Source organism: Aulonocara stuartgranti (assembly GCF_965226115.1).
Source record: "Aulonocara stuartgranti genome assembly, chromosome: 10".
Taxonomy (NCBI): domain Eukaryota; kingdom Metazoa; phylum Chordata; class Actinopteri; order Cichliformes; family Cichlidae; genus Aulonocara; species Aulonocara stuartgranti.
The window spans coordinates 17,580,244-17,593,135 of NC_138946.1; the positions used below are offsets into that span (position 1 = coordinate 17,580,244).

General features: G+C 40.1%; 1 long non-coding RNA gene across 1 annotated transcript; it reads left to right on the forward strand.

Moving 5' to 3' along the window:
• Nucleotides 1-71: 71 nt before the first annotated feature.
• On the forward strand, nucleotides 72-892 carry LOC309715771. The gene is made up of 3 exons (XR_014279286.1): nucleotides 72-370; nucleotides 464-641; nucleotides 728-892. It is a non-coding gene; the product is annotated as an uncharacterized lncRNA (long non-coding RNA).
• Nucleotides 893-12,892: the final 12,000 nt, after the last annotated feature.

The following is a 12,892-nucleotide window of genomic DNA, read 5'->3' on the forward strand; positions in this document are numbered from 1 at the left end:
TCTGTCCGGCGCATTCTGGATGTGCGGCGGCGGGGTTGGGGGCTGCAGTTTTTGGTGGACTGGGAGGGTTATGGGCCGGAGGAGCGTTCTTGGGTTCCTCGTTCTTTGATGCTTGACTCTGTGATGGTTTCTGATTTTCTTAGGTCACGTCGTGGGGCGGGTGCTGGTCGGCCGCCGGGTGGCGTCCCTTGAGGGGGGGTACTGTCATGGTCCGGGTGTGTGCCAGTGTGTCTCCCTCCGAGCCGGCGTCTCCACCCCTGGGAGGGGCCTCAGTGTTTTTGCTGATCGCTTACATCTGTGGGTAATTAGCCGGGGACTCATAAGGCCAGCGTTCTCAATCTCTCTTCGCCAGATTCTCTGCTAAACATCAGTCAGTGCAGGCCACCACCATAAATTCCCTACGTGTTTTTTTGAATCACCTTGCCTCACTGTATGTTTGTTTTTTGTGCGCCTCCTTTTTCAGCTACACCTAACTGTCAACCCCTGGCGAAGAGCTTCTACTTGGATGCTGGACCTTCTGGCAGTCCCTCAGGCTATTACCAAAATTACCTACCTGCCTCTCTGCCTCCACGCCAGGAGTTTTTGGATTTACACACCCGGACTACTCACCCCTCTATGTCATCTCCGACCTCCGTTGGCAAGTACGCAGTACGAAGGAGGATTCTGAGCCAAACAACATATTCATATGCCTCCTTATCTATGTTTGAACATCTGCATTCTGTTACAGTGACCCCGACCTTTTCCTGGACCCTTTGTGACTTGCTTTCCAGTCCAATCCCCGGAATAGCTGTCCTCTCTGACCCGGACCAGATCGTTATTTAGTTTAACGTCTACGCTCACCTTTTGTTTATGAATATTTTGTGTAAACATTAAACATTATTCTTAAAATATACTTACGAGCTGTTCGGCGTCTTGCGTTTGAGTCCTGTCACTCGTCTGAAACGGTCTCGGCCGTAACACACACTGTGTGTGCTTCCAGCCAAATTGGAGACACACGTCAGTTGCTGTATAAAACCTACGGCTAATTGTCTCTGAAAGCGCACATTTTCATTTAAAAGTCATTTGAAATGCTGCTTTTTTTAGTGCGCATAAGTGTGTGTGTGTGTGTGTGTGTGTGTGTGTGTGTGTGTGTGTGTGTGTGTGTGTGTGTGTGTATGTGTGCATGAGAGAACGAGAGAGAGTCTGGCATATCCTGAGTTAGTCCTTTACACTTCAGTATAGCGCCTGCAGTTTCTCAGGCCAGTCATCCATTAAGACTGTGATTGCCGAAGGAGGCCCAGGGTACACTCTGTACTGACACCCTGGTGCCAAAAACAGCAGGCTGATCTCCACCAGCTTCACAGCTTTTTTTTTTTCACTCGCACTATCTCTGTTTGTAAAAATGTTAAGTTTAAGAATAAATAGAGAATCTTTTTGTTCCCCTTTCATTAAACGGTGCCTTGGCATGCATTAATGCGAAACAAGGCCAAAGCATGAAAACTGATTTGTGTTAAAAGTGTTTCAGAAATTCAGGCTTTTCAGCAACTGCACATGTGAGCTCTACAAGAAGTGTGACTCTTTAATTAAGAAGAAACCCTGTAGATCAGGCACATTGTTTTGCTGAACAAGTTACATTTGAGCTACTTTTATCCAGCATTTTTATGAATATCCTTCTTTCTTTCTTTTTAATAAATTAAATTGCAGTGGTTAGCTGCTATCCAAAAACAATCAGTTTAATAGTATTTAAAAAAAGAAAACTACATACATCAATTGACTTTCAGGTTACAATAATTCCTATTATACTGGGAATTATGCTGGAATAATAAAAGCATTGATCTAACTTCACTGGTTTACTTCCGCTCTTTTAGAGTACCACTATCAGGCTGACTATGTGACTGTACTCCAAAAAAAAGCCTATGTATATTAATCCTCTTATTCCCCAGCTCCCAAATAATTAGTCTGCACTCTAAAAATAAAGTCCTGATGTGAAGATATATATATAGATACATAGAAATTAGTAAAAAGGTGGTCAGGCAACTTTTTAAAGCTCAGACTAGGTGTGGAACACTTTATAATTAGATGCACTTTATGTGTTTTGTGTAATTTTAGTAACACTTTGCACCACAGCGTTTGATGATGCTCAACCCTGCCTTTCATCTCTGTTTCATCCTCAGTATTAACTGGAGCAGAGCGGAAGCTGCTTTCATATGTTTCTAATTTTATCTTTTGAATTCAAATTCATTGTAGCAACACTCTGACTGTCATTCATAATGCTCACTTCACAATACAGCAAATAACCTGCTGGAAGACAAGACATAATGGCTAACATCACAGCCTCTGTGACAGGGCTTCAATTTAAGCCTTTTCTCAATTGAAAATCTGTAGTTGTGTCAGATGTTAAGCGCTGTCAAATATTACGTTTGATGACAAGCTCTGATAATTCCTGTTCCCCCCTCTATCTGTGTGGCACAAAAAACATCTTATTGTAATTCAAATGCACTGAATGTACATCAAAGTGGCCCGCTTCTACTGGTTTTTATGAACATATTAGCGAGCAGCATGGCATCGCAGCACATATGGAAAGAGAAGGCGACAGGAAATACAGCAATAAAAATAAACAGCTACTAAACACTTGGCATATACATTTTTTTTTAAAAAATTCAATATGGGTGCCTATTTCATCAGCATGGCCGTGTAAAAACGCTGTGGCAGTTTTACAGCCAAGTGCAACAGGCGGTCAGCTGAACAGGATGACATCCATGAAATTCATTACGAGCGTGACAGCACCATGAAAATAATTCCCCAAGCTAATGAGTGGTAGGGAAGCAAGTGTTTGAGCGATCTGGACTGTGAAACAGGACATGGGCCATCTGCAATGACTGACTGGTGTTTACATGGCAGGAGATGCAAAGACGTTAGTGCCAGACGGGTCCCAATCCAACATCACCAAACTGGACTGAGATCAGTCTGAGCGCATGGCTTCAACAGTGCAGGTTTGTATTGGTGAGGCATTAAATAATTTCAGACTTGTAGAAATTATTATAACATTACAATAAAATGTTCTTTTTAAATTATATTTTATACTTGAACTGTTCTTTTCCTATATAATTTTTCTTGGTGTTTTCTTGGTATCCTGATTTTAATCTATGTTTTTAAAAAGCTGTTGGAGTTTAATTATACAGTAAACATACAGAAGCTGCAAACGCATCAAAACTGTCTGTTCAAGGATGCTAATTAAATATATCGCAACACTGAAGCGATTAAGTGACTACATGGCGTGTAAATCTGACTCTGTTATTATCTGAGTATAATGATCCAAAACCGAATCTGAAAAACATTTCTCCCTTTTTTGGTGTTGAGTTTAGTAATGATCCACTCATTATATGTGTTACTGTTTGGATAACTAAAGTCTCCCTATAATTTTAGCACTTTAAAATTTAATAAGCTGCCAGTTCTTATAAAAATTATGTAAACTTGTCTTAGAAAAACTTAGAAAAACTAAGTAAATTTCACTTAAGGTACCCAAGTTAGGGCAACTTGTTCATTATGAGGACACAACGTATTAAGAATAATTGCTTTTTATAAACTGCTGGCAACTTTTAGGTTTTACAGTGAACAAGCAAGAGAAAGGTCAGGCATAGTCTTACTCTTAAATGCCACCGACATCCTGCAGAGAAGATTGCCCCTTTCTTTTACTTCTAAAACATCTTGTGTGATTAAATGAATTAACTAAGCATATTTGATAGCTTAAGTTACATCCATTAGTGTCGCCAGACAGCCTTTTAGTTTCCAGTGATTAGAAGATGCTGTCCTGAGCTGAAAAAGCTCCCTGTAGCAAAACAAACGATATGCACTAAGTAGGTTAGTATTGATTTCACATGGGCTGTCCCCACATAGATAAATCTGGCCCATTGTAGAGGGAATGAGGGGAGAAGGAGAAAAAGTTCAAACTTTAGAACTACAATAAGTCTGTTTTCTGTGACTTAAACTAAAGTGAGGCTGTGTAGGCGGTTGAGATGCGGCACCCCCTGGGCTTCCAAAATGCAGTGTTGTCATGGTCCTGGGTCGTTGACCCAGCGTCTTGCGTTTTTTCTGATCTGTATTAGTTAGGGTTAACCTGAAGTTTGGTGTATTTTCAGCCCTACCTGTGTCTGTCCTTGGTGCTCTGTTCATGTCCCCGTGTTGTGTTGTACATCAGTCTGTTTCCTGTTTTATTTTGAAGGCTCGTGTTCTGGATTTCCTGTTCTGTTCTGAAGGTCTGTGTCTGTTGTTATTGTGTTCAGCTTGTCTCCTCCGGTCCCCAGGTGTATTAGGTTCAGCTGTTCTTCCCTCCTGTGTGTGATTACCTGATTACCTTGTGTGTGTATATTTAGTGGGTGTCGGTCTGTGTTCGTTGTCGGCTCGTCTGCGTTCATCCATGTATCACTGCGTTAATCTACATTCCTGTCTCTGCCCCGCACCCCTTTGTATGGTCCCAGGTTTGTCACTTAGTTTCTCCCAGTTTAGGTTTCCGTTTGTAATTACTCGTGCTTCATTGCCTGTTTTTGCCACTACCACCCTGTAAATAAAACGTCACTCGTATCATCAGTTTGCTGCATTTTGGGTCCTCCTTTTCCTCCACACCACACGGCTCCCTCCGCCAGCCGTGACAAGTGTACAGTACAGAAAATTTTATAGCCTGGTTTCAATATGCTTACAAACCTTTTTAGAGATGCCTTTCATGTACATCCCAGACAAATTATGTTATGTTGTTTTCTGGCAGAAACGATGATTTTCTTCTTATAAATATAGAGGCTTTGGCTATGTCTGGAAATATATGTTTGTGGTGACAGCAGAAGGGAAATGAGCTGTAATCATACTAATTAGAGCTTTAGGCCTCGTCCTCTGTAGGCAGCCACAGCTTATACATGCACACATGCAAACATAAATAAATAAATACACATTATTTATAGGAATTATGTACACTCACCAAATTCAACAAGATGTTAAAGACATTCCTCAGAGATTTTGGTCTTTACTGCTGCAGATTTGTCACATGTGCATCCATGACTACTACATCCCAAAGGGGCTCTACTGGTTTGAGATCTGGTGACTGTGGAGGGGATTTGAGTACAGAGAACTCATTGTCATGTTCGTGAAACCAGTTTGAGATGATTTCAACTTCGTGACATGGTGTTTCATCCTGTTGGAAGCAGCCATCAGATGATGGGTACGCAACACTCAGGTATCCTTTGTTTGTATTAAATGATGATGATTTGATACCAAGAGCCCAAAATGTCTGTAAAGAAAATATCCCCCGCACCAGTACATCACTACCATCAACCTGAACTGTTGGTACAAAGCAGGATCGATCCGTGCTTTCATGATGTTTATGCAAAATTCTGACCCTATATCCAAATGTCACAGCGAAATTGAGGCTTTCCAGACCGGATCAGATCTCCTGTTGCTGTACCTGCTTCAGCATTAGACACGCTTTGCATTCAGAGCATCGAGGTTCAGCATGCCTTGGTTGTGACTGGTGGTTATTTAAGTGAATTTTCTCCTCCTATTAGCTCAAAGCAGTCTGGCCATTCCTCTCTGACCTCCTGCATTAACAGGGCATTTTCACCCAGAGGACTGCTCACTTTTATTTGTGCTTTTCCTACAGATGATTGTGTGGGAAAATCCCAATAGATCCGCAGACCAGCTCATCCTGCACCAATAACCATGCCAAGTTCAAAGTCACTTAAATCGTCCTCATTTTGAAACTCGATTTGAACTTCAGCAAATCGAGTAGGTTGTCTTGATCATGTGCTTAATGCATTAGTTGCTGCAGCATGATTGGCTGATTAGATACTTGTGTTAATGAGCAGCTGAACAGTGGGGAATAACCAGCACTTATAAACTCCATGGATGTTTACTTTCGGAGAGCTTAAACGGATGGTAAAGGCAGTGATGAGCCCATTAGTTATTACCGTTTCTCAAACCTTCTGTGGTGTCTGCCAGAGTCATATAATGGTCTTATATGACCACAATTGTTTGTGCTTTCGATTTTAGGATGAGAGTGTGAGGAGGGCAAAGTCACCAATAAAACCACTTTACTGCCACTTCACTGTGACGAGAGGCTGCTTTAACTGTCAGCAGCTTCATTCAGTTACTACATTTGAGGAAGGACATGCGGGACAGAGAGACAGTAACAAAGAATTGAATCCAGAACTGTGAAGGTGAAAAGAGACAGAGGGGAAGAGAGGTGCTAAATCTGGACAGCAGGGATTCTTTTTTTTAAATAAAAAAGATATATGACAAAAAAGAGAGAAAAAGAAAGGGGAAGGTAAAACAATACCAAACGATGGAAAAAATATTTAAAAATTATGAGAATATTTTTACTTTTAAACTGTTTAACTTTGTCTGCAAAAACACTCTATGTGAGTCACTTATGATTAAAGACATTACTGCACAATTTTCATATGACTATGAAGATTTGTCACATGGAAAGAATAATATATGCTACAGTACAGTATTAAATTATCATATTAGACAAATTGAAAAAACAATATAAAGCAAAAGCAAAGACTGTAGCAGCCTGAGAATAATTCATTTTCCCTTTGTTTGTGATTTAACATGCTTTTTTTTGCTAGTCAGCAAATGCAAATTTTTGTGCACCAGTTAAATAAATAAATCATACAACTAAAGAGAGAAGATATAAATAAAACCAATGTAAATGTTAAATGTGACACAAATTTAAACAGTAAGCAAAAATTAAATACAATGACCGTGCCATATACAATACATGCGTTTGGGAAATGCACTGAGTCCGTTTTTGGCAACAAATATCACAGTAGGTTCATGCTGGCATGCATGTTCTCTACATCTTGAGACTTTTCTTTTTCACAGATCAAATAACGGTCATTTCTTAATGACTTTTGCACATGCCGGATGCCCCCACATCTGCTGTTACTAAGTTTAAACTATGCAAAGCAACTGCAAAATAAATTGTATCTTTTTGAGTATGAAAACAAGTCAAATCTGTTCATATCACAGAGTCTATGTGGCGTACACATGCGTTGTGGAAACACATACTTCGATGAAGCAGAAATAGAGTGTGCTGCTAATTATCTCTGACGTGTCGGTTTGTTACAGGGATGTGTTGATTTGCCACAAGGACCAAACACCCACGTATCACACAACTTTCTTTCTTTTTTTTGGCCTTCTGTTTTTTCCTTCTCCAGTCCTGTAAAACTTGTCTTCAGTTTTAGCTATAAAGGCTTCAAACTGTACACCATCAATCAACACCTTATTTTTAAGTATTCACACATCCTTTCCACACTGGAGCGCAACATCTGATTCATTGTGAATGGAGCGTGTAATTAAAACGGAAGCTTGTCTGCTCCTGGCTGTCGCTCTTTGCTGCGCTCTCATCTCAACATCACTTTGACACGCATTTACTGGCCTGCTACCTTAACACCCATCTGTCAGTAGCGATGATATGCTGTTAACTGCATGCACTTTGCATGAGAAGTGGGGGTCATGCATAGAAGTTGGATTACATTTTTTTTTTTAAAGATTGGACTGTCAACCAGTTAGGGGAATATATTACATCACTAATGTAAACTGATATTTTCAAACAAAATCTGAAAAACATAATTTTTTTTCTCCCATCAGCTGATTTCCACCGTCTAAATCCACAGCACATGCAGGCAACTAAATTATTCTGTTATGCATTATTAATTGTGTGCATATGTGTGTCTGTGTGAGAGAGAGAAAGAGGCAGAGAGTTATGTTTTGTGATATACATTTGGCCACTCACTTGCATCAGTGATTCATTTTGTTTGCACTCAGTGTACCACCAGGATAATGTCTTGTCTCCTAAAAAGGATCTGGGGAGTGCATTTACGACAGCAAGGTTAAATAGATCTATCAATAACATTAATAGTGGTTAGAGGCTGGGGCAGGGTGGCACATCAGTGTTCTGCACTCTATACAATCAGGTTGTCATGTATGTTACTGTACAGTGTTCTCTTGAGAAACATCCGAATATATATCAGGAAAGCAGCTTTGGTGCTTTGCTCTCTCCCATGTTAACACAGCACAGGCAAATTATTCCCCAGCTCAAATTTAATTACCACTCAGTATGCTGGGGATTATGCAAAGTAAGTAAACATTAAAAGAATGACATTGGGGCTGTCCCCTGAGGTATAGTCGCCGTAGCTGTCACATATAATTATTCATTATTGCTTTTCGCATGAGGGGCAATCTTATCGAACGTGTGACCATGTAACCGCGCCGAAAATGATCATGAATTTTCCATCCTGGCATAAAAAGGTGTTGTTAGGCAGGATGTTATCAGAGGATACATGTTTTAGTGCAGAGTCAAGCGGCTAATACCACTGCATGACGAATGCACGGGGAAGAGAACACTGACATTGAGATAACTGTGAGGAGATGAAGTAAACTTCAGCGAGCCTTTCAGAACATCAGAATAATAATATGGGCTAAATTCTTTTAGCTAACATCTGTGCAAAATGTTATTTTTTTAACACTGTGAAAAATTATTCATGGAGACACTTCAAATATGTTGAACAGCATTAGGACCAGAGAGGAAGCTTTCAGTGTCCTTAAAGTTTAGATCTACTGTGCTTAAACTGTTGAGACTGGAGCCATGTCTTCTGCAACAAGCGCTTCTTAAAAGTTACTTTAGCAGAAATGTTTTTAATTTAGATTATACTTTATATCTGTATTCATTTCTTTGAATTTCCAATTCCAGTCGTGTAAATTGGTGGATGAGTGGTGTATATGATGTCATTCAGGAACCGAAACAAACAACTAATGTCTTTCGTAGAGCACTGGCACACTGGGCTCAGGTGTTGCCAGTGTTGCCTTACAGGAAAAAAACCCACACCGCCTCTCCAGTGCCTGCAGAGAAGAACTGCCACACAGGCAGAATGAAAGAGAGGTGGGGTGAAGTGAATAATCTCAGAGTTCTTCATGTTTGAAGCTGGGGTATTTTGTGTTTATTTCAATAACCTAGAATGAGGGTTTTTTTTTGCCAAGACCCACTGAGCCTGTCAGTGATTAACAGGAAATGAGAATTGTATTACTTTTTTATCCTATTTGGACTGCCTTTGTTTGTTTTTTTCTATTAGTTTTAGATATTTGTGCAACGCAAATCTTAGCTGATGTGTTACCCTCCTGAACTGATGACCCTTTGTCATGCTCAGCCTAAGCTTTGTTCATTTAAAAAAAATTAATACAAAAAAAACAGATAAAAGATAAGTCTCCAGTTTTTCTGTTAAAATCAACAGTGAGTGAGGTAAAAAGAATAATAAAATAAAGCATGAGCCTTTCTGATCAGATCAAAATATCTGATGTTTCGTGTTTAGCTTCTGCACTGGCATTGTGCAGCGAGTAGAAATACAACACAGAAAAGCATAACACTGCTGAAACAGGCATAGCACACAACAATCAAACACTTTGGAGCATTACTTGGTGGGTGTTGCAGAGTACTGTGCACAGCAGAATTTCCTATATATAAATAGATAGCTGTGTGAGCCAGAGTTCTTCAGCAGCAACTATAGACACTATTTCATTTACACGTTGCATTACCATTACTCATCTTGCTTTATTTCACCGTGATGTCTATGCCCTTTTCCTAGGGACGTCCAATTATGTCAATATTTCTGCCAATCCAATGAAAATTTATACAAACTGTTAAGCAGTGACCTTTTGGAACTAAACTAATATCTGCTGCATGCATACAGGAATGTGCATTAGGCACATACATTTGGGCATATGTCTACACGCATAAGGAGGAGTATAAATGTAGATAACTGTTATATTTCTGCTGGTAATGCTGGCATTTTCTCCCTCTGTCTATGAGGTTTGCCTTTTTTATGCTTTTTCAGTGGAAGCTACACAATGCACTGAATCCTATTGCTGGGTTATGCATTTTGAACACACCCTCAGACTTTCTGCAAGAAGAAGATGATGGGCAACTGTCATGTTCTTCAAAGCAATATTTCCTCTTTGCCACATTGACAGAGGCACTCCATGAAATGTGTCTTTCTGTATGGAACTCATTCATTATACATTTCTATTTATGATCAAAGAGAATGAGCTCAAGACAGGAACTTCAATGTGACTAGTTCATTAAAACTGCCCTGAATATGCTGAATTAAGTCTCTGTCTCTTTTTGGGGGGGCTGTCAATTACTGAAAACTGCATTCAGTGTATATTCATTATACGTCATCAGTACAAATGTCCTGCACAAAAGATTCTGCAAAAAAACTTGAACTTAAGTGACCAGTATGCTCTGAGTGCCATTTTGCTCTTATTGTATAATCATCTTTGGCCTCATTGAGGGAAGGTTCACTGCAAATCAATACAGAGTTGTTCTGAGTGTCCATTTCTATTCTATGATGACATACTTCAGTGCTGATAGTAGTGGTCTCTTCCACAATGACAATGCCACCATCACAAGAGATCACTGAAATTTTTGAAAAACACAGAATTATAGTCTGTGTTCTTCACAGTCACTGGATCTCAACCAATTTACAAGCCTATGGGAGATGGAAGATTAACATACTACCCATATGGAAAAGATATATATAAATCTTATAAAGTTTTTATCTGTCTTGTATGAAACTTGTATGAAAAGCATACAAGAGTGAAAACACATATAAGATCCCTTGAAAAATTATATAATGAAACTTGTATGTTTTGTATACTCTCTAAAAAAAATATATGAAAGTAATGAGAAAATGGCCACTTTCAAGAGTAAATCATGTAAGCCTTATATGATTTGATTTACTCATGAAAGTGGCCACTTTCATGAGTAAATCATATACAGTGGGGCAAAAAAGTATTTAGTCAGCCACCGATTGTGCAAGTTCCCCGACTTAAAATGATGACAGAGGTCAGTAATTTGCACCAGAGGTACACTTCAACTGTGAGAGACAGAATGTGAAAAAAAAAAAAAAAAAATCCATGAATCCACATGGTAGGAGTTGTAAAGAATTTATTCGTAAATCAGGGTGGAAAATAAGTATTTGGTCAATAACAAAAATACAACTCAATACTTTGTAACATAACCTTTGTTGGCAATAACAGAGGTCAAACGTCTACTATAGGTCTTTACCAGGTTTGCACACACAGTAGCTGGTATTTTGGCCCATTCCTCCATGCAGATCTTCTCGAGAGCAGTGATGTTTTGCTATGGGGTTGAGGTCTGGAGACTGGCTAGGCCACTCCAGGACTTTCAAATGCTTCTTACGGAGCCACTCCTTTGTTGCCCGGGTGGTGTGTTTTGGATCATTGTCATGTTGGAAGACCCAGCCTCGTTTCATCTTCAAAGTTCTCACTGATGGAAGGAGGTTTTGGCTCAAAATCTCACGATACATGGCCCCATTCATTCTGTCCTTAACACGGATCAGTCGTCCTGTCCCCTTGGCAGAAAAACAGCCCCATAGCATGATGTTTCCACCCCCATGCTTCACAGTAGGTATGGTGTTCTTGGGATGCAACTCAGTATTCTTCTTCCTCCAAACACGACGAGTTGAGTTTATACCAAAAAGTTCTACTTTGGTTTCATCTGACCACATGACATTCTCCCAATCCTCTGCTGTATCATCCATGTGCTCTCTGGCAAACTTCAGACGGGCCTGGACATGCACTGGCTTCAGCAGCGGAACACGTCTGGCACTGCGGGATTTGATTCCCTGCCGTTGTAGTGTGTTACTGATGGTGACCTTTGTTACTTTGGTCCCAGCTCTCTGCAGGTCATTCACCAGGTCCCCCCGTGTGGTTCTGGGATCTTTGCTCACCATTCTCATGATCATTTTGACCCCACGGGATGAGATCTTGCGTGGAGCCCCAGCTCGAGGGAGATTATCAGTGGTCTTGTATGTCTTCCATTTTCTGATGATTGCTCCCACAGTTGATTTTTTCACACCAAGCTGCTTGCCTATTGTAGATTCACTCTTCCCAGTCTGGTGCAGGTCTACAATACTTTTCCTGGTGTCCTTCGAAAGCTCTTTGGTCTTGGCCATGGCGGCGTTTGGAGTCTGACTGTTTGAGGCTGTGGACAGGTGTCTTTTATACAGATGATGAGTTCAAACAGGTGCCATTCATACAGGTAACGAGTGGGGGACAGAAAAGCTTCTTACAGAAGACGTTACAGGTCTGTGAGAGCCAGAGATTTTCCTTGTTTGAGGTGACCAAATACTTATTTTCCACCCTAATTTACGAATAAATTCTTTACAAATCCTACCATGTGGATTCATGGATTTTTTTTTCACATTCTGTCTCTCACAGTTGAAGTGTACCTCTGGTGCAAATTACTGACCTCTGTCATCATTTTAAGTGGGGGAACTTGCACAATCGGTGGCTGACTAAATACTTTTTTGCCCCACTGTATGTTTTTACTATTTCTTTTCCATATGGGTAGGCACAGCTCTGCATTATTAAAACACCAAGTTAAGGAAGATCATTTGGAAGAATTGTGTTTTTCCCTCCAGCATAGACTTGTACAAATCAATGCCAAGGAGCTCTGAAGCTATTTTGGCAACTCGTGCTTTATGTGGGGTTTTCCTTTTCGGGTATCCTTGTGTCGTTTCTCATTTCCTCACATGCCACACTCCTCTATATTCCATGATACATTACTATGAAAGTTTTAATCCTTTGTGAGGTTTTTTCTTTTTAGTAAACTTCTTTTTTTCCCTACATTTTCCTGTGAAAATCTCGTCACTGAATCCCAGAGGTGTTTGCCTGAGTGTCTGCACTGGAACGCTGAGTCATTGAGTCTGTTACCATCTTTTTTGCTGGTTATCATTTCACTGCTTACAGTGTATCACCTACTTTTTCTTACTACTGTATCAGTAGTGCCAGGAAAGAGGCTAAGAAAAGAAAAGAAAAGGTTATTTACTGCTAACAACCACCT